This window comes from Hylobates moloch, unplaced genomic scaffold (assembly GCF_009828535.3).
Source record: "Hylobates moloch isolate HMO894 unplaced genomic scaffold, HMol_V3 SCAFFOLD_19, whole genome shotgun sequence".
Classification (NCBI taxonomy): Eukaryota; Metazoa; Chordata; class Mammalia; order Primates; family Hylobatidae; genus Hylobates; species Hylobates moloch.
This window is the reverse complement of record NW_026652294.1, coordinates 5,598,921-5,626,433: the sequence shown is the minus strand read 5'-3', so window position 1 is coordinate 5,626,433 and position 27,513 is coordinate 5,598,921. Positions and strand designations below refer to the sequence as shown.

At 43.6% G+C, this 27,513-nt stretch overlaps 1 long non-coding RNA gene across 2 annotated transcripts in view; it reads left to right on the top strand.

The window, feature by feature from the left end:
* Nucleotides 1-27,513, top strand: part of LOC131381959 (uncharacterized) — a 63,924-nt gene that overhangs the window by 18,554 nt on the left and 17,857 nt on the right. The window contains exons 2-4 of one of the 2 annotated variants that reach the window (XR_009211059.1): nt 1,034-1,205; nt 22,663-22,740; nt 23,406-23,527. This is a non-coding gene — a long non-coding RNA (uncharacterized LOC131381959). The remainder of the gene's footprint in view (nt 1-1,033; nt 1,206-22,662; nt 22,741-23,405; nt 23,528-27,513) is intronic. The other variant, XR_009211060.1, reaches the window with a different exon arrangement.

Genomic DNA, 27,513 nt, shown 5'->3' with positions numbered 1-27,513 from the left:
CCACTGCACTCCAGCCTGGGTGACCGTCTCAAAAAAAAAAAAAAAAAAAAAAAGGAAACAAGCTATCAATCCATGAAGAGACATGGAAGAACCTTAAATGCTTATTATTAAATGAAATAATTTGAAAAGGCTATATACTATATGATCCCAACTACATGTAATTCTGGAAAAGGCAAAACTATGGAGATAGTAAAATCACTGGGTGTCAGGGGCTTTGGGAGGAAGAGATGAATAAATAGACCAGATGGGATTTTTAGGGCAGTGAAACTATACCATATGATACCATAACGATAGATACATGTCATTATACATTTGCTAAAACCCATAGAATATACAACACCAAGAGTAAACCCTAATCCAAACATACGGACTTTAGGTGATAATGACGTGTTAGTGTTGGTTTACTAGTTGTAACAAATGCACCACTCTGGTGCTGGATGTTGGTAGCAGGGGAGGCTGTGTGTGGAGGCAGGGGGTCTGTGAGATAGCTCTATGTGTTCCACTCACTTTTGCTGTGAACTTAAAATGCCCTTTAAAAGTCTACATAGGCCAGACACAGTGGCTCATGCTTGTAATCCCAGCACTTTGGGAGGCCGAGGCAGGTGGATTGCTTGAGCCTAGGAGTTTGAGACCACCCTGGACCACATGGTGAAACTCCATCTATATAAAAAAACACAAAATTAGCTGGGCGTGATGGTGTGTGCCTATAGCCCCAGCTACCCAGAAGGCTGTAGCAGAGGATCACCTGAGCCCTGGAGGTGGAAGTTGCAGTGAGCTGAGATTGTGCCATGCACTTCAGCCTGGATGACAGAGTAAGATGCCATTTCAAAAAAAGTCTATGTAAAAAAGTTGAGGGGGGAAGGATTGGGAAATCAGTATATTGTACAAAAACTATGTGAAAATATTTTATGTTTATATAAAATTAAGTTCCATTCCCTAAAGAATAAGGGATAAGATACAGAAAAGCTCTAGATTCTCAAGATGATGGAGAGCACCCAAAGCATTCTTTTTCTATTTTATTTTATTTTTTTAGAGATGGGATTTCACTCTGTCACCCAGGCGGGAGTGCAGTGGCGCAATCATAGCAGGGACTACAAGTGTGCACCACATGGCTTGGCTACGAACCTGAAGTATTCTGATGCAGTGGAGAGAGTGTAGAACTCTAGAGTGAAGAAACCTGCCTGGAACCCTGACTCTATCACTAGGTAATTCCTATAATCTCACTAGGCCTGTTTTCTCAGCTGGAAAATTGATTGATTTGTGGTATTTGAAGTGCCTTTGAGCTTGGGATATCCATGCTGGTGTTTGGCTACAGTATAACATAGTAGCTAGAGCACAAACTCTGGAGTTAGAATGTTTAGGTTAAAACTCAGCACCTCACACCCAAGGTATGTGACTGTGGGCAAGTTATTAGCCTCTCTAAGCCTCAGTTTCTTCATCTGTAGACTAGGGATAATAATCGTAAATATGCTGCTGGACAGTTGTAAAGATTCAATGAAAAAAAAATCTATAGAAAGTGCCTAACACACAGTAAGTAGAAGGTAAATACAAGCTATTATAATTACAAAGTGTATATGCTGTTATTCTGATACCCTTTTGCTACCGCTGAGAGCACACTACTCTACACCTACATGTAGTTGCAAGGAACAGGAGGTAAATGGAATTAACCAAATGAAGTTTGCCAGGTTCCCCATTTGGGAAAGGAATGAAAGGAATCTTCAAATATCTGAGTGGTCAGGACCTCTGGGTTATGACTCAGCTACAGTCAACTGTCAGATTTTCCCACAGCTCAGTGGAAAGTCACTGAAGACTCCGTGAAAACAGTGCCATCTCTCCTTCAGTGTTTCTCTGCTAGGATGCACTGCTGACTCTGGAAGTCTGACCATATTTTTGTCCCAGCAGGCAGAGGGATATAAGCAGGCTTGGTCAATTTTTCACCCAAAATGTCTGCAGCTGTTTCTGCTGTACTGATGATGGCACAAGGCTCAAGCCTGTGACAGTTCATTGTCAACCCCATTGCAGGGCATCAAAGAAGAAAAGTTTGGGGTCTGGATTGTTTTTCCAGGCACGAACAATGATGTAGTGACTATCATAGATTATTTCAGAGTTCAGAATCTCATGTCTCAATTCCCCTTGCTGCTCTCTACCTTTCTCTGTGGATGAAATTAAGATTATGGATGATGGCTGGGCATGGTGGCTCACGCCTGTAATCCCAGCAGTTTGGGAGGCCGAGATGGGCAGATCACCTGTGGTTGGGAGTTCAAGACCAGCCTGGCCAACATGGCGGAAACCCCGTCTCTACTAAGAATACAAAATTAGCTGGGCGTGGTGGCGCATGCCTGTAATCCCAGCTACTCAGGAGGCTGAGGCAGGAGAATCACCGAACCCGGGAGGCGGATGTTGCAGTGAGCCGAGATCGCGCCATTGCACTCCAGCCTGGGCAACAAGAGCGAAATTCCGTCTCAAAAAATAAAATAAAAAATAAGATCATGGATGCCAGCTTGAAAGATAGTATATATTAGTGATAGTCACTGAGTTTTTTTTTAAGTTTTCTCAGATTGCCCCAGCAGAAGCTCCATCTGTTAATGTAATTGTCCACAGATTAAACAGAAGTGGAAACATCCACATAATTTGCTTATAATTCTAACATCTTTTGAAATCTTCTTAGGTCACTTCCTCAAATTTGAGTTCAAGAACCCTTTTTATCAATCTGTTTGAATGTTTCTCAATCTTCTTCTTTCTAGCCTTGCAGAGAAATCTCACAGCCAGATCTACATCATGATGTTCAACTAACTGAGGGGCTAGTGATCTGGGACAAAGTGCCTTTTCTTTCTTATGTTTCCCTTCTTAAGAGTAGAGATGCCGGCCGGGCGCGGTGGCTCACGCTTGTAATCCCAGCACTTTGGGAGGCCAAGGCGGGCGGATCACGAGCTCAGGAGATCGAGACCACAGTGAAACCCTGTCTCTACTAAAAAATACAAAAAATTATCCGGGCGTGGTGGCGGGCGCCTGTAGTCCCAGCTACTCGGAGAGGCTGAGGTAGGAGAATGGTGTGAACCTGGGAGGCGGAGCTTGCAGTGAGCCGAGATTGCGCCACTGCACTCCAGCCTGGGCAACAGAGCGAGACTCCATCTCAAGAAAAAAAAAAAAAAATATATATATATATATATATTTCTGAAGTAGGAGTAAGGAGGAATGGAGGGAATGAAACGATGAAACGCTCACTGAAGAAAGGATAGGGCTAAAGGAAGGATAGAACCCACACAAGGAAAGGGCTCTGGGTAGGCAGAAGGCCTGGGGAAACAGTATCTGGCTGTGGACAGGGAGAGGAGGTGCCATGGGGTGAGGAAAAGGCACAGAGTTGAGAGACCACCACCACCACATACTTGGCCTGCTTGAAAATCTAACTCGGCCAAACAGATATAAGTGCCCCTCCAGATCTTATTATTTCTACAGCTGTGACTTAACTGCTGCTTATCTTTCCTCCAGGAGATTCCTTGGAATGAAACCAATGGGAGTCCAGGGTTTGGGAGAGTCTCATCAGAGCAGATGGGCCAGCAGCAGCCAGAACTCTTGTTGCCTTTGGCTGAGAACACTATCCTGGATCTGAATGTCTTGTGAGCAAACCCCAGCAGGCTCAGCCTTAGGCCTGAGTGAAGTTGGCCTGCTTCTCCTTAATGAACCTTGTGTACTCTCACATCTCCCCTCCCCTCTTTTGCATGTTGAAAATCACATTCTCAGAGCACTGTTGAAGCTAAAACCACATTGCCTGTTAGCAACCCCGGAAGGATAGTGTCTTAGTGCTTTTGGTCCCTTGATGTATTTGGAAGTGCATTGCATGGAGGGTCAGGAGGCCTGGTTTTGGTTCTTACCCAACTGCTAATTTTCCCTGAGACCACAGGCAAATTGTTCATCCCTGGGCCACACTTTCCTTAGCTGTAAAGTTGTTTATAATAAGAATAGCTTTCATTGAGGAAATTTTTACTGTATACCAGACATAATATCATTGAATTCCTTCAACAATCCTATGGCATAGGTACTTTTTTTTTTATGGAATCTTGCTCTGTCACCCAGGCTGGAGTGCAGTAGTGCTGTCTTGGCTCACTGCATCCTCTGCCTCCGGGTTCAAGCAATTTCCCTGCCTCAGCCTCCCAAGTAGCTGGGATTACAGGTGTGCAACACCATGCCCAGCTAATTTTTGTATTTTTAGTAGAGACGGGGTTTCACCATGTTGGCCAGGCTGGTCTTGAACTCCTGGCCTCAAACGATCCGCTCGTCTCAGCCTCCCAAAGTGCGGTGATTACAGGCATGAGCCACAGCCCCTGGCCAGCATAGGTACTATTATTGTCCTGCTTCACAGATAAGGAAGCTGAGGCTTAGAATTTTTATACCCTAACCATCCTGTTTAAATTACCAGCCCTTACCCATGGCCAGCACTCCTTTCTCTGCCTTATTTTAGCCATAGCATTTTTTTTTTTTTTTTGAGACGCAGTCTCGCTCTGTTGCCCAAGGCAAGCTCACTGCAAGCTCTGCCTCCTGGGTTCACGCCATTCTCCTGCCTCAGCCTTCCGAGTACCTGGGACTACAGGCGCCTGCCACCACACCCGGCTAATTTTTTGTATTTTCAGTAGAGACGGGGCTTCACCGTGTTAGCCAGGATGGTCTCGATCTCCTGACCTCGTGATCCCCCTGTTTCAGCCTCCCAAAGTCCTGGGATTACAGGCATGAGGCACCGCGCCTGGCCAACCATAGCATTTATTGCCACCTAAAACATTACATATTTTACTTTTTTGTTTGCCCTCTCCTTCTATGAGACTGTAAGCTCCATTAGGGAATGGATTTTTATCTTTTTATTCCTGTTGTTATTGCTCATTTGCTGTGTCCCCAAGACCTAGAATTGTGCCTGGTTCATGACAGGTACTCAATATTGGTTGAATGAAAAAAGTGAGTGAATGAATTCTTGGTAGGAGTGTAAATTGGTATAGATTCTAAGGAAGTCAGTTTGGCAATAGTAATATTTAACATGTGCTAACCTTTGGACCCTGCAACACCAGAACTAGGATCCTATAGATGATGTATTCATGTGTCTGCCTAAAACCATGGGTACCAGGCATGGTGGCTCATGCCTATAATCCCAGCACTTTAGGAAGCCGAGGCAGGAGGATCACTTGAGCTCAGGAGCTCAAGACCAGCCTGGGCAACATAGTGAGAGTCCGTCTCTGCCAAATATATAAATAACCAGACATAGTGGCACCTGTCTGTGGTTCAAGCTACTTTAGGGGCTGAGGCGAAAGGATTGCTTGAGCCCCGGGAGTTGGAGGCTGCAGTGAGCCGTGATCATGCCACTGCAGTCCAGCCTGGGTGACACAGCCAGACCCTTTCTCAAAAAAAAAAAAAAAAAAAAGACTAGAAACAAGATGTTCATCAATAAGATAACTCATTAAATAAAGTGTGATCGGTCCCTCCAGTGGGCTTCTATGTAGAAGTGGAAAAGAGTGCAGTAAATCGAGGCTGGGCGTGGTGGCTCGTGTCTGTAATCCCAGCACTTTGGGAGGCCGAGGCGAGCGGATCACAAGGTCAAGAGATCGAGACCATCCTGGCTAACACGGTGAAGCCCCATCTCTACTAAAAATACAAAAAATTAGCCGGGCGTGGTGGCAGGCGCCTGTAGTCCCAGCTACTCAGGAGGCTGAGGCGAGGGAATGGCATGAACCCGGGAGGCGGAGCTTGCGGTGAGCCAAGATTGTGCCCCTGCACTCCAGCCTGGGTGACAGAGCTAGACTCCGTTTCAAAAAAAAAAAAAAAAAAAAAGAATGCAGTAAATCTGCATGTGCTGATACACAACAACCTAAGAGATATTAAGTAAAAAGAAGCAGAGTATAAAATGGTATATCACTTCCTTTCATTTGTATGAAAAGTATGATAGATTTTAAGATGTACTTGTTTATGCCTAGAATCTTTCTAGAAAGAAAGCTAAGAAACAAATAGTTGCCTCTGAGGAGGGGCAGAAGTTTAGGTTGGGATGCAGAATATCCTCTTACTGAGGTATAATTCACAAACCATATAATTCACTCATTTAAAGTGTATAATTCACTTTATATGAGTGAATTACTTTTGGTATATTACTTTTAAAGATTATGGTTTAAATATATATATAACATAAAATTGGCCATTTTAACCCTAGCAACATAGCAAGCCTAGGCAACATAGCAAGACCTCGTTGCTGCAAAAAAATTTTTTTACATTATCCAGGCTTGGTGGCACATGCCTGTAGTCCCAGCTATTCGGGAGGCTGAGGTGAGGGGATTGCTTGAGCCCAGGAGTTTGAGGCTGCAGTGAGCTGTGATTGTGCCATTGTACTCCAGCCTGGGCAATAGAGCAAGACCCTGTTTCAAAAATATAAGAGAAAATAAAATATTTAAAAATTAAAATGAATTTCAAAAAGAAAGTATAACACGTTTTGAAAACTTAGTAACTTGCCTAAGATCGCATAGCTCATACTCCATAGTAGCAACCATCAGTTTTATTATAAAGTAGTAAAAATTCTTACAAAGAATGAAGATTTAGCCATCTTTCTGGGTGTTATAAGGGACTTTGGGTATCATCTAACCCCTTCATTTTACAAGATAACAGATTCATTGAGGTGAGATGGCTACCCCAAGTTAGGAATCCCATCAGTAGCAGGCCTCCTAATCCAAGGGACAGGATTTAGAGTAGGTCACAGAAGAGGTCTTTTGCTCTTTGACAAAACAAGTAGGGTTTGAATCTCTCCTGCCCCAAAATGAAATTTAGGGGTCTCTTACTTGAGACATCTCTTTTTTTTTTTTTGAGACGGAGTCTCGCTCTGTAGCCCAGGCTGGAGTGCAGTGGCGCTATCTCGGCTCACTGCAAGCTCCTGGGTTCACGCCATTCTCCTGCCTCAGCCTCTCCGAGTAGCTGGGACTACAGGTGCCTGCCACCACACCTGGCTAATTTTTTGTATTTTTAGTAGAGACAGGGTTTCACCATATTAGCCAGGATGGTCTTGATCTCCTGACTGCGTGATCCACCTGCCTCGGCCTCCCAAAGTGCTGGGATTACAGGTGTGACCCACCACACCCGGCCAGATATCTCTCGTATGTCCCATGCACCTGTACTGTCTAGTAGGAGGGAATGGGCCCACTGCACCCTGATATTGTTTCTGTTTATCTGAAACTATGCAGCAAACCTTCAGAGCCTATCTCAATTTCTACTTGTAAGAAAATTTCTCTGATTGTCCTGCCACATCCAATTCTCACCTAATTCTTAGATACATTAGTGTTTGAAACATATAATTAGCCATCAGAGAATGATGTGAGGCATTTTATAGCTGTGTCCATTTATGAGTCCATTCTGCCCACTAGTGTAAAGCTCCAGAGAGGCCAGAGGTGGGTGACTGATTCCTGCTAGAAGGTCCCCAATAGATGGTTGTTGGTTGCTTGGATTAATTGAGCTGTGCCGTTCTGGAAAAAAAAAAAAAACCCTATGATTTTAGATATGAGTTATTCCAAAGGCTCCTCTGCACCTCCCTGCAGAGCTACATACTAGGTCACAGAACATTGGAATTGGTGGACATTGTGGCTATCCCTCAGTTGCTGAGAACTAAGTGTGGCTCTTCCCTGTTTTTCTTACCCTGGCATTAATTACACCTTCATTTATGTGATTGTTTGATTACAGTTCATCTTATCCTCCTCCCTTCCACCCCCAATAGACTAGAAATTCCATGAGAACATAGACTGTGTCTGGCTTGACTCATCATCGTATCTCCAGCACCAAGCCTGGCACATAGTAGGTGCTCAAGAAATATTCGTTGAAGGACTGGATGAATGAATATAGCACCTTATTTTATAGATGAGGAAGCAGAGGCCCAAAGAGGTCAGGTCAGTGGCAGAGCTGGGACAAGAAGGCAAGTCTCCTGGTTCCTCAGCCAGTGTTCTTTCTGTTTTCCTCTGTATCCTCTCAGCATTGGAATTGGAAAATCTTGGAACCTAGTCTGACCCTTTTATTTTACAAATGGGAAACTGAGGCCCAAGAGAGGGGAAAAACTTACCCAAGGCCACAGAAAGAGGCACTGGCAAAGCTAAGTCTGGTACCTAGGTCTCCTGACTCCCAAGCTAGTGCTCTTTCTTTGTAAAAGCACAGAAAAAACAAAGCTGAATTGGGCTTCTTGCCAAGCCCCTGCAGGAGGTCACATAGCTGAGCAGCTCTCAGAGTTCCTTGTCTATTCTTAGCCTGAACTTTTAGTGACTCTGGTCTTCAGCAGCCTTTTTCCCCTTTTTTCCTTTGCATTTGGTCTGTTGTGTATATGTAGTGTGTGTTTTAAATAAATGGTGCTACGTGTAGGAAATGGGCTTCAGCACAGTCCTGCTACAGAGGCCCTGGAAAGAATAAACGTGAGAGAAGGGGCCCTGAGAAAACAATCAACTTCCCTTCCTCTGAAATGACCCCAGTGTCCGAGAGCCACCCCCTCTCTGCTGCTTGTCACAACACAACTGCCAACAGAAGGCTAAACTCCTCACACAATAAGAAGGAAATCAACAGAATTTACAAGGAGGATTGGCTGTTAGTATTCGCCACTGAAGCCTCATTTTGATGAAGATTAAAAATCAGCTCTTCCTAAGCTGTGGTCCCTCTTCTGACATACACTTCAATTTCCCACCAACAAGTCATTTTTCAGTCAGTCACCAAACATGAATGAAAAGACCCTTCAGACACAGTTCTAGCCTCTCAAAGCCTACTGCTTTCTCTACTTGCACAAACACTTGCTCCAGAGACATACAAGAAATTTAAGCAGCTACTGACCTCAGGTTACTTGGAAAAGACGAGACACAGAGGATAGAATATAACTAATGTTGCCCTTGTGCAAAATGACCAATGAGAAGAACAGCTCTACGTTGAGTTCACATTAGGCAGAGGTTGCTCTGGGCTAAGCTAGGTCAAGGAAAATTCAGGGGAGCAACTTGAACTGGTCTTGTATATCAGTTATCTATTGCTGTGTAACATATTGCTCCACTTTGTGTTTTAGTTGTCTATTTTTTTTTTTTTTTATAGAGACACAGTCTTACTGTGTTGCCCAGGCTGGTCTTGAATTCCTGGGCTTAAGGGATCCTCCTGCATCAGCTTCCCAAAGTGCTGGGATTACAGGTGTGAGCTGCCACGCATAGCCTAGTGTCTATTCTTGCATGACAAATTACCTTAAAACTTAGTGGCTTAAAAACATTTATTATCCAACAGTTTCTATGGGTCAAGAATCCAGGTGTAGCTCAGCCAGGTGCCTCTGGCTCAGTCTCTCATGAGGTTTCAGTCAGGCTGTCAGCCTAAAGGTTCATCAGAGGGTAGAGAAGAATCCAGTTTCAAGCTCACTGAAGTGGTCATTGGTAGGCCTCAGTCCCTCCTGACACAGCCTCTCTATAGGGCTGCTTCAAGACTCGGTGCTGGCTTCACCACGGTGAGAGGTTTAAGAGAGGAAGTGTGACCAAGATGGAAGCCACATTCCTTTTGCAACCTCATCTCAGAAGCGATATCCCATCACTTTTGTTGTATTCTTGTTATCAGCAGCGAGTCACCAAATTCAGTCCACATACAAGGATGTGAATACCACGAGGCAGAGATCATGGGAGCCATCTTAGAGGCTGCCTGCCATACTTTGCCAGATGGATAGGATTTAAATAAGGCATAGTAAGCATTCTAGTTAGGGAACTGGAGTTTTGAAAGGTTTGATTGAGGATGATTTGGTTGGAACAAGACATTTAAATAGGAGGGTAGGAGGTAACTACAGAGGTTGACTGGGGCCAGATTGTACTGGGTTTTCAATGCCAGGCCAAAGAGTTTTAGAGTTATGTGCCAGATAACACATCTAATGGTAGTCCCATAAGATTATAATGGAGCTGAAAAATTCCCATTGCCTGGTGATGTCATGGCCATTATACCATGCTGTTGCAGTGCATTACTTATGTGCTTTTGGTGATGTTGGTGTAAACACACCTGTTGCACTGACAGTCATATAAAAGTAGCACATACAATTACATACAGTGCATAATACTTGATAATAAATGATGATATTACTAGTTTATATATTTATTATACTATTAATCGTGATTTTAGAGTGTACTCTTTCTACTTATGGGAAAAAAAAGTTAACTGTAAAACAGCCTCAGGTAGGTCCTTCAGGAAATATTTGAGAAGAAAGTATTGTTATCATAGAGGATAGCTCCATGTATATTATTGCATGGAGCTTCCAGTGGGACAGGATGTGGAGATGGGAGACAGTGATATTGATGATCCTGACCCTGGGTAGGGAGGGTCTCTGGATAGCCCTGACCTAGGTTAATGTGTATGTGTCTGTCTTCGTTTCAAACAAAACTGTTTAAAAAGTAAAACAAAAATAAAATTTTAAAAATGGAAATAAACATATAGAATAAGGATATAAATAAGCTATTTTTGTACAGCTATACAATGTTTTGGTATTTTAAGCTAAGGGTTATTACAATAGAGTCAAAAAGTTAAAAATTAAAAGGTTTGTAATGTCAAAAAGTTACTATAAGCTAAGCTTAATTTATTGAAGAAAGAAAATTTTAAAAATACATTTAGTGTAGCCCAAGTATACAGTGTTTATAAAGTCTACAGTAGTGCACAGTAATGCCGTGGGCCTTCACATTCATTCACCACTCACTCACTGACACACCTGGAGCAACCTCCAGTCCTGCAAGTTCCATTCATGGTATGTGCCCTCTACAGGTGTACTGTCTAAAAAATTTTTAGCCGGGCATGATGGCTCATGCCTGTAATCCCAGCACTTTGGAAGGCCGAGGCAGGTGGATCACGAGGTCAGGAGATCGAGACCATCCTGGCTAACACGGTGAAACCCCGTCTCTACTAAAAACATAAAAAATAAGCCGGGCGTGGTGGCATGCACCTATAGTTCCAGCTACTCAGGAGGCTGAGGCAGGAGAATCTCTTGAACCCGAGAGGCAGAGGTTGCAGTGAGCCAAGATTGCGCCACTGTACTCCAGCCTAGGTGACAGAGCAAGACTCCATCTCAAAAAAAAAAACAAAAAAAAGGAACTAAGTCTATTTTATTCCTATTGTATCTGTATAATTTACAATAGAGGTTGGCATATAGCAGGTGGCCATGAAAATTTGTTGACTGAATAATGCAGAGTTACCAGATTTGTTTTTTGAAATTTCTGACAGTCTAATCCCAAGGAAGCCTACCTATTTACTTTAGGAGCTTCTAATCAGGATATAAATGTTGTCCCCTATTTCTTTTCTTTTCTTTTTTTTTTGAGACAGAGTCTTGCCCTGTTGCCCAGGCTGGAGTGCAATGGCGTGATCTTGGCTCACTGCAACCTCTGCCTCCCAGGTTCAAGCGATTCTCCTGCCTTAGCCTCCTCAGTAGCTGGGACTACAGGCATGTGTCACCACGCCCAGCTATTTTTTTGTATTTTTAGTAGAGGCGGGGTTTTGCCATGTTGTCCAGGCTGGTCTTGAACTCCTGACCTCAGGTGATCCACCTGCCTCGGCTTCCCAAAGTGCTGGGATTACAAGTGTGAGCCACAGCACCCGGCCTACTTGTCCCCTATTTTTAAGGCAACATTATTCAAATTACCCAGGACATAACAAAGGGGGAAGCTGAGCTTTAATCATGGGCCTAAATCCTTCCCTGTGATTAAAAGCTCTTTAAACAGTTCATCATTCTGTCGAGCCTCAGAATCTTGGAAGACAAACTTGGTGTCTGAGAACAGACAAAGCTGGTTCCACCCACCTAGCAGTTCAGGAGTACAACCTGCCAATAGACTGGTCAAGGTCCCAACACCTGGTCCTGCCCATTAGTCACGCTGCCTCCTGCCTTACTGGCTGACCAGAAGCTATTTTTGTGCAATGCCGTTAAGTATGAAGATTGAACTTGTTCTGGGGGAAGGAGTAAAGGAAACAAAACCGTAAGGTGGGTGTATTAGTTCTGCTACGGCTGCTATAACAAAATACCACAGACTGGGTGGCTTAAACAGGAAATTTATTTTTCATAGTTATGAAGGCTGTAAGTCCAAGATCAAGATGTTGGCAGGGTTGGTTTCTAGTGAGGTGTCTCTCCTGGGCATGCCAATGGCTGTCTTAACGCTGTGTTCTCCCATGGCCTTTTCTCTCTGCACATACATCCCTGGTATCTCTTCCTCTTCTTAGAAGGACACCAGTCCTATTGGATTAGAGCCCCACTCTTATGACTTTATATAACCTTAATTACCTCTTTAAAGGCCTTATCTCCAAATACAGTCACCCTGGGGGTTAGGACTTCAAAATATAAATTTAGGGGAGACAATTCGGTCTGTAACGATAGGCAAGGTTTATTTCAAGTATGCCTCTTACCCTGTCATCCATACTCTTATAAAGGAATGATAATCTCCTATCTGTGGAGATGGCAGTTGATGATCCCTAAAAATTCTTCACATCCATGGTCTCGTGTGATATTACAACAGCCTCCAAGTTAGCAGAGGTACTGTCATTATCCTTCCACTTCAGATGAAGAAACAGACCAAGAGGGTTAACAGGTTCTCCCAGTCACAGAGTATGGAATCTGGTTTCCGACTCCTGGACCTCTCTGTGCTTTGCCCTTGGCTCTTCAGGACTGGCCCCTGTGATGCCCCTACCTAGATTCTTTCTTTTTTCTGTTTTTGAGGTAGGATCTCACTCTGTTGCCCAGGCTGGAGTGCAGTGGCATAATCCTGGCTCACTGCAGCCTTGACCTCCCGGGCTCAAGCAATTCTCCCACCTCGGCATCCCAAGTAGCGCACACCACCACACCTAGCTAACATTTTTTTTTTTTTAACTTTTAGTACCGACGAGGTCTTGCCATGTTGCCCAGGCTGGCTCAAACTCCTGGGCTTGAGCGATCCTCCCAAAGTGCTGGGATTACAGGCATGAGCCACCAAACCTGGCCCTCCCCACCTAGATTCTATCTCCCCACTTTTTCTTCCTCCTGCTCTATTCCATCAAAACTTACCCACCCTTCAAAGTTCTTCCATTTGATTTTCAAAGTGACAACTAACTGGCTGAATAAACCATTATTAATGAACTATGTTGATTTGTTAGTGAATGAGATATTACTAGGAGGGAGCTTGGCCAAACAGATTAACAACCTATGAGATTTGACATCTTGAAAAATATTTTTTTCACATACCATATCCAACTTACTTATATTCTGACAGAAATTATGTAAAGTAGATATTATTATTATCTCTTTTTCCAAAAAAACAGATTCAGAGATTAGGTAGCTAGGCCAGGATCACACAGGTAAGTAGCAGAGGTGGAACTTGAACCCAGATAACTGCGTATACTTTTCACTACGTCTTGCCCCACAGCCAAACTTTATTAGTTCAGAAGACTGTTACCCTGAAGTTCACCTCTGAATAGTCAAAAGATGTGGCCTTCCCTCACTTGTCTAGTCTACCCTAACCTACCCTCAATTGAGTTCCCACAGTGCTGGGACTTGAGTCTCAGCTCCATTCCTGCTTAGCTATGGTAATCACAAGCACATTTTCTCCCTTCTCACTGGGCTTTTGTTTTTTCACCTGTGAAATTAAAGCATTGACTGGGGTCATTTTTCAGTTTTAAGACTCTAAAAAACTGATTGTTTTTATCTTCTATTTCATTAATTCAACAAGTATTCATCCATCACCTGGTTGTACCAAGCACTCTGCTGGGTACTGAGGACAGAGCAATGAACAAATGAGACAAGGTCTCTGCCCTCAAGGAGTTTATTTTTCATTTATTTATTTATTTATTTATTTATTTATTTATTTATTTATTTATTTATTTATTGAGACACAGTCTTGCTCTGTCGCCCAGGCTGGTGTGCAGTGGCACGATCTCAGCTCACTGCAAACTCCACCTCCGAGGTTCAGGCCATTCTGCTGCCTCAGCCTCCCAAGTAGCTGGGATTACAGGCATGCACCACCACAACCAGCTAATTTTGTATTTTTTCAGTAGAAACAGGGTTTCGCCATGTTGGCCAGACTGGTCTCAAACTCCTGACCTCAGGTGATCTACCTGCCTTGGCTTCCCAAAGCGCTGGGATTACAGGCGTGAACCGCCATGCCCAGCTGTGAGTCTACTTTCTTACATGCCAGGAAAGGACCCTCGAAAGCATCTAGTCCAGTCCTTTTACGGAAGAGAAAAGTGAGCGATGATGGCGAGTGACTTATTCAAAGTCACAAAGCAAGAAGTGTCAGATAAGGCATCCAGGAGCTGGATGTTTTCATTCCTAGTTTGGGGTGTTTTTCTTCCTCGCCACACCTTGTATTGTGAGTTCTCCTAGAACATGGTTTATCTCAGCTCGCTAACTAGACTGTGGCTTCTGATAGGCATTTATCCCGAGATATGCTTCACACTGTGCTGCTGCTGGAGTATCTGACAACAGAGCTCACTCTCAGAAACCACCATTTCAGCATGCTGAAGCAGAAACTCTCCATCACACGGGAGTACGATCAGAGTCTGACACGCAGGGCGCAAGCCAGCTCACAAGTAGCTCTGCTCTGCAGGGGCTCCTCTTTTTCATGCCACCAGGGGCCAGAGTCTATTTCCACTATCAGACTGCATATTTTTCTGTTCTGCTCACTGCTTTCCTACTGCTTTCTTTTCTCCAGATCAGGACCTGAAGTAGGTGGCTGCCCATCCAGGTATTCTACAGGCACTTGCCCATGAAACCTTCACCACATCTTGAATCTGGTTCTGCAAAGTGAGACAGCTGAGACTTAGGCTAAGTGACTTACTGAGGCTGCAGTCAGCACTGTGTGGGACCAGCCCCCATGCTATTTCCCAAATGGAGGCACCTTCCTGCATACCTTGAGCCTGATCTGTAACAGCTCAGAAAGCTTGGACACCAGCAGGGTGGCACCTGTATGGGGAGCACCTGTCCACACTGTCTGCATTCAATAAGCATTCATTTCATCACCCTTCACCACAGTCATTTTTTAATTTTAAATTTTATCAAAGTTATACAGGAACATTGATTAAAAAGGGAACTAGTTCTATAAGATTTGTTAAGACGAAGAGCAGTCCTCAACCTCCCTGTACCCCAACCCCATTTCCTTTTCCTTAGATGGACCAATTTAAACTTGTTTAATTCTTTTGGAATTTACTTATCTCCAAATAACATGTTTTATAATACTACTTCCTGTTTTTTCCTTTAGGCCTTATCTGTTGACTTCCCACTATGGAAGACGAGGATTTAGCTCTTTCTTCTTCATTTGCCCCCTCTATACATATGCACCCCTCTCTGTGCCCCCTTGCTCCTAATATAGTGTAATTTTTGTAGATAATAGTGTTTGTTATGACAGTGTAAATGCCACTTGCAGCTCAGCCATGTAGTCAGCCATGATTGCTTTTCCTATCTAACACACCACTTTATTTTGCTTATCTTTTTTCATCCACTTAGGTTTCTAAGGCCTTACCATTAGCACTCTTACCACTTAAAGTCTGCCAATTACCTAGATCTTCTCTCAATACATTCTTCTCAGGAAAGTCTCTTGGAGCCTTCTCTCCTGCACTGGGGGCCTGCTACACACAGCTATTCTGGAACCTCTGTTTATCACTGTCCAGGGGATTCCCTTGCCTCTTTCTTGTGTTAGATTGCCTGTATTCTGGATCCCATGTCTTCTCGTTTTATGCTTTCTTCCCTCATTTTGATAACATATGTCCTCCAGGAGTTTCCCGGGAGTACACAAGGGATATTTTTTTTTCAAAATCTTGTGTGTCTGAAAATGTCTAACACTTGGTTAACTTGAGTGTAGAATTCTAGGTAAGAAATCGTTTTGCCTCAGAACTTAGATTCCTCAGCCCTGTCATCTTCTAGCTTCCAGTGCTGCTGTTGAGAAGGCCAAAGTCATTCTGATTCCTCCTCACTCTTTGTGTGTGACCTTGCAGGATTTCTTTGTCCCTAGCATTAAGAAATTTTACAATGACACACCTATTGTTCTGGCCATTCATGACCCTTTCAATCTGAAAAGTCATGTCCTTTCGATTCTGGAGTGTTTTCTTGAATTATTTCATTTCCTTTGTTGTATTTCTAAAACTTATTATTCACATATTGGGATGAATTTCTCATCTGTTGCTTCCTAGTTTCTATTTTGTCTTTTTATTCTACTTCCTGGAAAATTTCCTCAATGTTTTCTAATCCTTCCATTAAGCATTTTGTTTCTGATGTCATATTTTTTCTTTCCAAGAGCTCCTATTGTAAGCTTTACCTTTGAAAAAAAAATTTTTTTTTTTTGAGACGGAGGAGTCTTGCTCTATTGCCCAGGCTGGAGTGCAGTGGTGTAATCTTGGCTCACTACAATCCCCACCTCCTGGATTCAAGTGATTCTCCTGCCTCAGCCTCCCAAGTAGCTGGGATTACAGGCATGCGCCACCACGTCCAGCTATTTTTTGTATTTTTAGTAGAGATGGGGTTTTACCATGTTGGGCAGGTGGTCTCAAACTCCTGACCTCAAGTGATCCACCTGCCTCGGCCTCCCATAGTGCTGGGATTACAGGCATGAGCCACCACACCTGGCCAAAAAGCATTTTTTTGATGAAGTTTTAGACATAGCAAAATTAGATGCATGTGTTTAATTCCTTTTTTTTTTTTTTTTTTTTTGAGACAGAGTCTCACTCTGTCGCCCAGGCTGGAGTGCAGTGGCACAATCTTGGCTCACTGCAACCTCCACCTCCCAGGTTCAAATGAATCGCCTGCCTCAGCAGGAGTATCTGGAATTACAGGTGCCCACTGCCATGCCTGGCTAATTTTCGTATTTGTAGTTGAGATGGGGTTTGACTGTGTTGGTCAGGCTGGTCTCAAACTCCTGACCTCAAGTCATCTGCCCACCTTGGCCTCCCAAAGTGCTGAGATTACAGGCATGAGCCACTGCGCCTGGCCTAATCCACTATTTTTATTTAGTATCTCTGTATACACTAGCTATTTAATGATTCGTATCTTATATTTGTATTAAAACCTTTAAGCTTTCATAATGGATTTCTATCAGTTAACATATTTGATCCTCACCACTTAGACTATTATATATGGATCAGACTTTGGGATCATCAAGTTCAGCCCTATCAACTCACAGAAAGAAAATCCAATTCCCAGAAAGGTGAAGTATCATGCTGGAAAACACTTGTTTCTGCCAGAACTTAGCAGAGGCATGTGAGACATTATTTGGCAGGCACAAAATACTGTAGTTTTGTGTTTTCACTCTTTTAAAAAAATTGTTATTGCCAGACGTGGTTACATGATCCTGTAGTCTCAGCTTCTTGGAAAAGTGAGGCAGGAGGATTGCTGGAGCCTAGGAGTTCAAGGCTGTAGTGCACTGTGAATGCTCAGTGTACTTCAGCCTGGGCAACATAGCGAGACCCTTTTTTTTTTTTTTTTTACAAAAAAGTGTTGGCCAGGTGCGGTGGCTCATGCCTATAATCCCAGCACTTCAGGAGGCCGAGCTGGGCAGATCATAAGGTCAGGAGATCGAGACCATCCTGGCTGACACAGTGAAACCCCGTCTCTACTAAAAATACAAAAACAAAATTAGCGGCCGGGCACGGTGGCTAATGCCTGTAATGCCAGCACTTTTGGAGGCCGAGGTGGGCGTATCACGAGGTCAGGAGATCGAGACCATCCTGGCTAACATGGTGAAACCCTGTCTCTACTAAAAAAAAATACAACAAAAATTAGCTGGGTGTGGTGGCAGGTGCCTGTAGTCCCAGCTACTCGGGAGGCTGAGGCAGGAGAATGGCGTGAACCCAGGAGGTGGAGCTTACAGTGAGCGGAGATTGCACCACTGCACTCCAGCCTGGGCGACAGAGCAAGACTCTGTCTCAAAACAAACAAAATTAGCCAGGCCTGGTGGTGGGTGCCTGTAGTCCCAGCTACTCAGGAGGCTGAGGCAGGAGAATGGTGTGAACCTGGGAGGCAGAGCTTGCAGTGAGCTGAGATTGTACCACTGCACACCAGCCTGGGCGACAAAGCGAGACTCTTAAAAAAAAAAAAAAGTGTTATAGGCCAGGCATAGTGGCTCCCATAGCACTTCAGGAGGTGGAAGCAGGTGGACCACTTGAGATCAGGAGTTTGAGACCATCTGGCCAACATGGTAAAACCCCGTCTCTACTAAAGATACAAAAAATAGCCAGGCATGGTGGCATGTGCCTGTAGTCCCAGCTGCTTGGGAGGCTGAGGCAGGAGAATCACTTGAACCCAGGAGGCAGAGGTTGCAGTGAGCTGAGATCTGGTCATTGCACTCCAGCCTGGGCAACAGAGGGAAACTCTGTCTTTAAAAAAAAAAAAAAAAGTGTTACTGAGGTATAACTGACATACAATGAACTGCACATATTTACAGTGTATGACTTGATAAGTTTCGACATATATATACAGTCCTGCAGCCATCATCATAATCAAGATAGCTATCACCCCAAAGTTCCCTCATGCCCCTTTGTAGTTCCACCCTCCTGCCTCCTCACAACCTGGCCCAGGTAACCACTGATTACCTTCTGTCACTATAGATTAGTTTTCATTTGTTACATATAAATGGAATCATGCAGAATGATCTCTCTGTCTGGCTTTGTTACATGTAGTTTTTTTGTTTTGTTTGTTTGTTTGTTTGTTTTTAGAGAGGGTCTCACTCCGCACCCAGGCTGGAGTGCAGTGGCACGATTATGGCTTACTGTAACCTTGAACTCTTGGGCTCAAGTAATCTTCCTGCCTCAGCCTCCCAAGTAGCTAGGACCACAGTCATGGCCACCATGTCTGGCTAATTTTTAAAAATTCTTTGTAGAGATAGTGTCTTGCTATGTTGCTGAGGCTGGACTTGAACTCCTGGTCTCAAAGGATCCTCCTGCCTCAGCCTCCTAAAGGGCTAGGATTATAGGTATGAGCTACTGTACCTGGCCTACATGTAGCTTTGTTGGGTACTTTGGAGATCATACCTGTCTGTTCAGGTGGAAAGCCTTCACCAGCTCCACCTCCCTCTACATCCTTTCTCTTCCACACACTGCCCATCTTCCCTCTTCTAGTTTCAGAGGCTACAAGTCTTCAGTGTTCTATTCTTCTCGTCGTATGAGCCTGCTCCCAGGAAAGGACCAATATACTCCATTCACACTGAGATGTCTGATATGATTGATATGTCTTTTATAAAAGACAAAAACCCACATTTGGCTTGTGCCAAGAAATAAAGCTCTAATGATGGATTTCCAAGCATGAGTAGATAAGTTTGGAAGAGATTTTTTGACAAGGGCTTCCCTGAACTTCTAGAAGTACATCCTATATAATGGAGTCCTCATGTACACTGACTCTGCAGACAGGCACAATGAATTGAAATCACCTCTGGTCCATTCAGAATTTCAGTTTCCTGAAATGTCAGCTATTTGAGAGCTAAGAAAAGGGCTAATGTCTTGCCGGCCTTCCTTCCTTTTGGTCTATTTGGCAGAGAATACAATTCTGTATAGATAAAGAGTCGCTCAGGAGGGCGGGGCCTCCCATGTTTAGTCCTAATGTCCTTGGTCCGGGTGAGAGGAGGACCATCGGAGGGAGCCCTGGGAAGCTGGACTGAGGTCCAAGCTGGCAGCGACCCAAGGGTCACAGGCAGGAAGGCCTGGCAGACTTGACTATCCCACTTCTCTTTTTACTCATTTTTATATTTAATCTTCTTAACAGCTTTGTAAAGCAGGAGAATGGAAAATATTTCTTTATTTTAAAAATGAGAAAAGAGAGGTAACATAACCTGTGTAACTTCAAAGCCTTTCTCAGCCGTAGCTCTGACTGTAGAGACCTCAGGCCACCTGCCTGCTGATGTCAGGGAACATGGTGGTGTGACACCTCTGGGCTGCAGCAGAGAAGTCAGGGCAAGAAAGGGAAGGGAGTAGAGTCCTCAAGCCCCTACAGTCTCAACCATTGTTCCTCCCTCCACTGCCCTATGTGACCGCTCCCAGGTTTACCATTCCTCTCCAGGGGCCTGTTTGAAAATGCATAGAGCTTAGGAGGGGAGAGCAAATGCAGTGGTCCCCAGTAGTCTGTGGGAAGGGAACCATCAGACGTTTTCCTTATGAACAGGAGGACCTGCTTAGGACAAAGCTGCTGGTTAACGGGGAAGACACACAGGCAGTCCTTTTGGCTCAGTTCAGCATTTGTTGAATACTGACTTTGCCAAAATGGGGCCAGGCACATTTCCCAACCTCATGGTCCTTGGTCCTTGTAGGTCTTTTTTTTTTTTTTTTTTTTTGGAGATGGAGTCTCACTCTTATCACCCAGGCTGGAGTGCAGTGGTGTGATCTCAGTTCACTGCAACCTTTGCCTCCCAGGTTCAAGAAGTTCTCCTGCTTCAGCCTCCCAAGTAGCCAGGATTACAGATGTGTGCCACATACCTAGCCAATTTTTGTATTTTTAATAGAGATGGGGTTTCTCCATGTTGGCCAGGCTGGTCTCAAACTTCTGGCCTCAAGTGATCCGCCCAGCTCGGCCTCCCAAAGTGCTGGGATTACAGGCGTGAGCCACAGCGCCTGGCCCCTTGTAGATCTTGAATGGTGGGAAACTGAATAGTGGTTGGTGGAGAGGGAGGAGATTGTACAGAACCCCTTCCTCAGTAACCCAGGAAACATGTAGCGAAGGCTAAACCGGGGGAAAGAGCAAAGGGAAGAGATTTTAAAGACAATCTTGACCAACTTCAGTATTTTGTCAGGGCTGGCTGCTCCTGCCTCCAGGGACCCCAGTCTGCCTGCTGGTCCTCCTGTGCCAAGGAACTCAGTGGCACAAAACCTCCAAGCAGAAGAAGGCAGGAAAACATCATCATTCTCAGTAAACTATCGCAAGGACAAAAAACCAAACACCGCATGTTCTCACTCATAGGTGGGAATTGAACAATGAGAACTCATGGACACAGGAAGGGGAACATCACACTCCGGGGACTATTGTGGGGTGGGGGGAGGGGAGAGGGACAGCATTAGGAGATATACCTAATGCTAAATGATGAGTTAATGGGTGCAGCAAAACAACATGGCACATGGATACATATGTAACAAACCTGCATACTGTGCACATGTACCCTAAAACCTAAAGTATAATAATAAAAAAAAATGATATTTTGTTGAAAAAAGAAAAGGCAGGAAAAGGGAGTAGAGCTTTCAGAGTCCTGCTTCTTGTATAAGGACAACATCTCCCCTCCATCACCAAGCAATGGCAAACTCTCAAAATTAAATTTATTTACAAACCAGACATCCCATGATTCTTTTAGCAAGAGGGCAGGCATTTCTATATCTTGAAAATAAAAAGGTAAGAATTTCTATGTATTTAACACAATTCTAGCTTATTTATTTCATTTGATTCTATTAATGACCTTATGCAGTAGCCAGGCAGGAATTATTCGCAGCTAACAGATAAGGAAACTGAGGCACAAGAGAGTTTGACTTACTCAAAGTCACATAGACTCATAGTCACATTGTAGTGAAGCCAGATCTTAACACTTCACAGGCTAGAAGGGGTTGTAGAAGCTGGGACCATAGCTGTTCCAGGAATGTTTGTGGGACAAAGTGGCCTAGGCTAGGAGTTGGAATTTGTTCTGTATTTTATCATCTTTTGAGATTATCTGTGGCCTTGCATGGGTATAAAGACGGATATAAAGACCAGGGTTCTGGTTCCAATTCTGCCACTCATCTGCCATGTGAACTTAGCATGACTCAACTTTTTTTGGTCTTGGTTTTCTAATCTCTAATATCAGAATTTAAAGGATCCTGGGATGTTTTAGGAGGAAGGGGCATTTAAATTATATCATTAAAATTTGTTGGGCTAAAAGTGAGAGGAAAGACAATAGCCATGAGCACTGGCACAAAGGTGGAAATTCAAGGTCTGGTCTGGAAATAGCTAGAGAAATTTAACTTGGAATATAGAACAGGTGTTGATATATTGAGTTCATTTATTTTGCCTGCTGTATGATAGTTCATTGCAGTAGTAAACCACAGTTCATATATCTATTCTAACTCTAAAAGATACTAAGAAATACTAAAAATGTTGCTTTGACATTTTTAGTATTACAGTGACACAATGAACATCCATGTGCATGGTTTTTAAAAATATGTGTGTGATTTGATTGAAGATTGAGGCTTAGAAATGGAAAATGCTAGGTTATAGGCTATTCACATCTTCAACTCTACTAGGTATTATGTATTTCTGTTCCCCACCAAGATTTTTAAATTGTTGCTAGTTGGCTGACTGTGAATGGTGGTAAAATATATTTTAATTTTCATTTTCCTAATTACTAGTGAGATTGAATTTATTTTCATGTGTTTGTTGATCATTTAGATTTTTTCTTCTAAAGTGTCTGATAATATCTTTGTTTATTTTCATAGGATTTATACATTAAAGACACTAATCCTTTATTGATTATATGCATTGCAGATACCTTCTTCCAGTCTGTGGCTTGTCTTTGTACTTTACGTTGTTTTTTCATGAAAAAAAAATTTTTTTTAAGTTTCATTAGTTAATTTAGCAGCATATTCTTTTATGGCTTTGCTTTTGTGTTTTAAGAAATCTTTAGCCAGAGGTCATAAAGACATTTTCATATATTTGCTTTTTAAAGTGTTAAAGATCTTTGTTTCTTTCACCTTTGTCTTCAATTTTACCTTTTCATGTTTCAGAACCACATAATGAACCTTCCATGCCTTTTCTGTGGTTTGTAATGTGACCTCTACCACATATCACATTCCCATACAAAGGTAGGTTTGCTTCTAACGTTTGTATCTCATTCACTTCATCTGTTTGCCTGTTCCTGTACCACACTATTGTATCTGTTAGGACAACTCTTCACCTTCTTTAAAAGGAAGATTATTGTGGCTCTTCTTGGCCTTTTTTCTTTTCAATGATTTTTAGGATCCAAAATGTATAATTTATGAAAAAAATCTATTGGAAATTTTAAGGATTACACTTGATTTCCAGATGGATCGGGGATAATTGCCAGTTTTATAGTATTGACTCTTCCCATCCATGAACATGGCACATCTCCTCATCTGAGTCTTCTTTTTGTGCATTTGTTGGATTTATTCTAGGTACCTTCTAGTTTTTGCTACTATTATAAATGATATATTTTAAATGACTTATAATAGTTTTTGCTGCCCTATAGGAATGTTACTGGTTTTTTATGTTGATTTTATATCCAACAGCCTTGATAAACTCTCATTAGTTCCAGTAATACTCCAAAGAAATGTTTTGAATTTTTCTATATAGACAGTTAATTCAGCTGCAGATAATGTTATTTTGTTTCTTTTCTTTTTCATGTATTATTGTGATCTCTAGGAACTTTAGTACTATATTGGACAGAATAATGGGTTTGGTCTTGACTAGAAAGAAAAGGCTTCTTATTTTATTTATTCATTTTTTTTAGATGGAGTCTCCCTGTGTAGTCCAGGCTGCAGTGCAGTGGTGTGATCTCAGTTCAATGCAATCTCTGCCTTCTGGCTTCAAGCAATTCTCCTGCCTCAGCCTCCCGTGTAGCTGGGATTACAGGTATGCACCACCACAACCAGCTAATTTTTGTATTTTTTAGTGGAGATGGGCTTTCACCATGTTGGCCAGGCTGGTCTTGAACTCCTCACCTCATGATCTGCCCACCTCAACCTCCCAGTGTGCTGGGATTACAGATGTGAGCCATCATGCCTGACTGAAAGAGAAGGCTTCTATTTCACCATTGACTATGGTGTGTTCAGTGAGATGCTGAAAAATATACTTTATTAAGAAAATGCTGGCTGGGCGTGGTGGCTCACGCTTGTAATCCCAGCACTTTGGGAGGCCGAGGCGGGTGGATCACGAGGTCAGGAGATCGAGACCATGGTGAAACCCCGTCTCTACTAAAAATACAAAAAATTAGCCGGGCGTGGTGGCGGGCGCCTGTAGTCCCAGCTACTCAGAGAGGCTGAGGCAGGAGAATGGCGTGAACCCGGGAGGCGGAGCTTGCAGTGAGCCGAGATTGCGCCACTGCACTCTAGCCTGGGCGACAGAGCGAGACTCCGTCTCAAAAAAAAAAAAAGAAAATGCTTTTATATTTCTAGTTTGCTAACAGTTTTTTCTATGATTGGGTGTTGACTTTTTTAAATCAAATGCATTTTTCTGCATCTGTTGAGATTCTCCTGTAGTGTTCTTTAACTTATTAATATGAATGATATTGAATGATTATCTGATGTGAAACCATCCTTGCATTCCTGGGATAAACCCTACTGGGTAATGATTTATATATGTTTTTGTACATTGCTAGATATGGCTTGCTAATCTTTAATATTTTACATCTATGTTAATTAATAAAATTGGCCTCTAATTTTCTTTTCTCATACTGTCCTTATAGGGTATCCAAATGTAAATATACTATTTTTTATAAGAATTAGAGCCATTAGAATTAGAAGGGAATTTAAAGAGCATCTAGCCTGATCTCATCATCTTATAGTGGAAGACACTGGAACTCAGAGAAAGGAAATAGCCTTTCTAAAATCATACAAAATTAGAAACAGAGTTGGGACTAAAGTGCTTGGCAAAGCACTTGCATTTCAAATTACTTTCCCATTCATGATCTCATTTTATCTCCACAACAGCCTTGCAGGGAGGGTAATGCTTATTGTGCCCATTTTATAGATGGGCTAACTGAGGTCCAGTCACTGAGGTCATGACTTATGTGACCCAGCAGATTTGGGTCCTAGACCCCTCCAAAATTTCTTTTGCTCTGTGCCCAACCCCACTGACAGGTCCACTTATCTGCCTGAAATGAAGGGACCCACTGAGTCATGTATCCAAAATTAATATTTTGTAAGAGTCCAGCAATATTTTCACAGGCATGTCAAATGGATGCCCCATTTGCAGATAACCCTCAATAGGCAAGGATGAGGGCTTTATGGTCCTTAAAGGTCCTTGGTGGCCAGGACACTGTGGAGGCCAAGATAAACCATTGGTCTCTAAGAATGTTCTTTGGTATATAGAAGGCCAAGATCCTTAAATGCAGTCTTTCTAAATGGGGTCAGAGTACAAGGCCTTAAGATCCTGTCCTCAAAATTTCAACAGAAAGGGGCTCCAGTTTCTCTTTGTCCCCTCCCCCACCCTCTGGCCACCACCCACCTTCCTCCATATCTCTCAGCAAGCTGCTTCCTGCATCAGCGCCCTTGTTTTGCTTGTGCTATTTGTGTCTGCTTCTAACAGCTGGCCCCAGCCTGGCAGCCCCTAGCTCTGAGGATTATCCAATTATCCCATTAGCCCAGCATGTCCTTCCTTCCTCCAGAGCTATTAGCTCCCCATCTCCCTCTCCCTCTCTCTCTCCCTGGGCTTGTCCATAGCCTCCCTTGCTCCTTCTCTAGCCAGGCCTAGAGCTGGGTGGGTCAGCCCACAGTCAAATAGACTCAGAGAATACCAGAGCTGGAAGCAATATGTATCCACTGCTTCATCATTTTGCAGGGAAGGAAACCCAAAGTCACATGACCACTTAATGGTAGCAGAGAACTAAAACCCAGGTCTCTCGACCCAGTCAGTGTGCCTTACCAAGCGTGTGCTATGCTTCGCCCTAGGATGGAGGAGATACCATCCCCACTCCACTCTGAGATTCGAATTTATAGCCTTGGTAGGAAAATAGAACATACACTGGTGAAAACCAGCACGTTATTCAGGCATTAAGTCATAACTTAGCAGCAGAAGAGATGTTATCAGAAGCAGGTAACAAACTTCTGGTGCGTGGGACAGGCATGCATCTAAAGGCGCTCAGGAAGGGGAAGAGAGGATTTCAGCAAAGTCTCCCTCCATCTTCGTGGAAGAGACGGCTCTTCAGGTGGTCCCTGAAGCATGGGAATTGTCTAAAGTAGGGGAGTGACAGCATCCCAGGCAAAGTGGCCTGCCTGAAAGACAAAGGCAGGGAATGGGGTAAGAGGATGGTAGACAGTTCAGTTTGGCACAGTGAGGGGCAGGGTAGTGGGTAGGAAAGTGGGTGGTCAGAGACAGGCTGGAGGGCAAAGCTGTGTCCTTGAATGGCCACAGAAAGAAGGTGGACTTGACTTGCTGCATATTTAGGGTCCACTAAATGTTTTGGAGCAAGGGAGGGACATGGCTGATGCTGTGCTTTGGAGATATTAATCTGCTTGAGCTGAATAGATTGCGGTAAAAGAGATCAACAAAGAGGTCTGTTTGGAGTGTATCCAGGTTGGTAGAGATGATAGTGCCTCCTCCAAGACCATGACTTTGAGGGGTTACTGAGGGGTAGAGTGGATGAAACAGATTCCAAAGATGTTCAGAAAGAATTAACAGAATGCAATAGATTGGATTTGGGAAGATAAGGAGAAGAGTTCCTACTAATAGGATTAGGGAAGTAAGGAGTGGCCACAGGAAGTATGGGGTAGGACGGAGGAAGCGGATGAGGACCCTCCCCTGCTTCACCCTCTGGCACTCCTTGGGTGAGAGCATTTTGTAAAGTTGGCAGAGTTTGCTTAACCCTGGGCTGCAGGATGCCTTCTCTACCCTATGTCTCAGCCCCTCCAGGCTTCTCTGCTGGATGTTCACATGTTGACCCAATAAATCATCATGGTACCCTCCCCAGACAGCAAATGTCCTTCACTTGGGGTAATACCGCTGTCATCTAAGGAGGAATTTTTGGCCTTGGGGTGTATTCTGTTAATACAGAACTCTGGGCCTCTTTGATGCCTTTCAGTCCATACCAGGTAGTCGTCTCCCAGCTATACCCATACATTTGATTCAGGTAGTGACTTTTTAATATATATGTTGTTATTCCCTCCTCCTAATCCTCTGTCTTATCCCACATACCTGCTTTGGGCTTCCATGAACTGAAAACTGAAGACAATTCTGGCCACAAAAGATGAGCCATCTTCACTAGCCTTGTGCCCTTGAAGTACAGAGGAGTCTCCTCAAGGCCCATAAGGGGATCCAGGCCTCTTCCAGGCCAGCAAGCGCCTGAATATCCTGACATGACTGTCCTTGGATCACTGAAGACCCAGCCATGAGTCTCAAATTGTTGCATCTTGGTGGCCTTTAACGTGAACTAGTTATTCTGCTGAAGCTTCTGTGAGCCCAGTTGTGCCTTTTGGAATACCACATGGCAAGCTGTTTCTCTCATCTGGTCTGTTCACCATAGCTCTCCCTAAGTCTTCTCCAATCTCATGTCCTCCAGACGTTTTCAGTTTCTAGATGCTCCCTGTCTTGATCCCCTTCCTTTGGCCACTTGTTAATTCGTTGAGTGTCATTGGGAGGTTACCATCTTGTTTGCAGGCACAAAATGACAAACTCATTTCAGTTTGTTCATGAGCAGGTGTGGTGTTGAGAAATGAGTGTGTCTCCTGCCTTGAGTGGGGACCTGGTGAGTCCCTGCAGCCTGGGACTCACTTCCTAGTAACTAGGATGTCAATGCAGCTTGAGGCTGGAGTTGCTTCTTTCCCAGCCTGTCCCACGGTGTTAGCCAGTGCTCAACTGAGTAACTGTAGTGTCCATGTTGTTTTGACCTGAACTGATAGTAG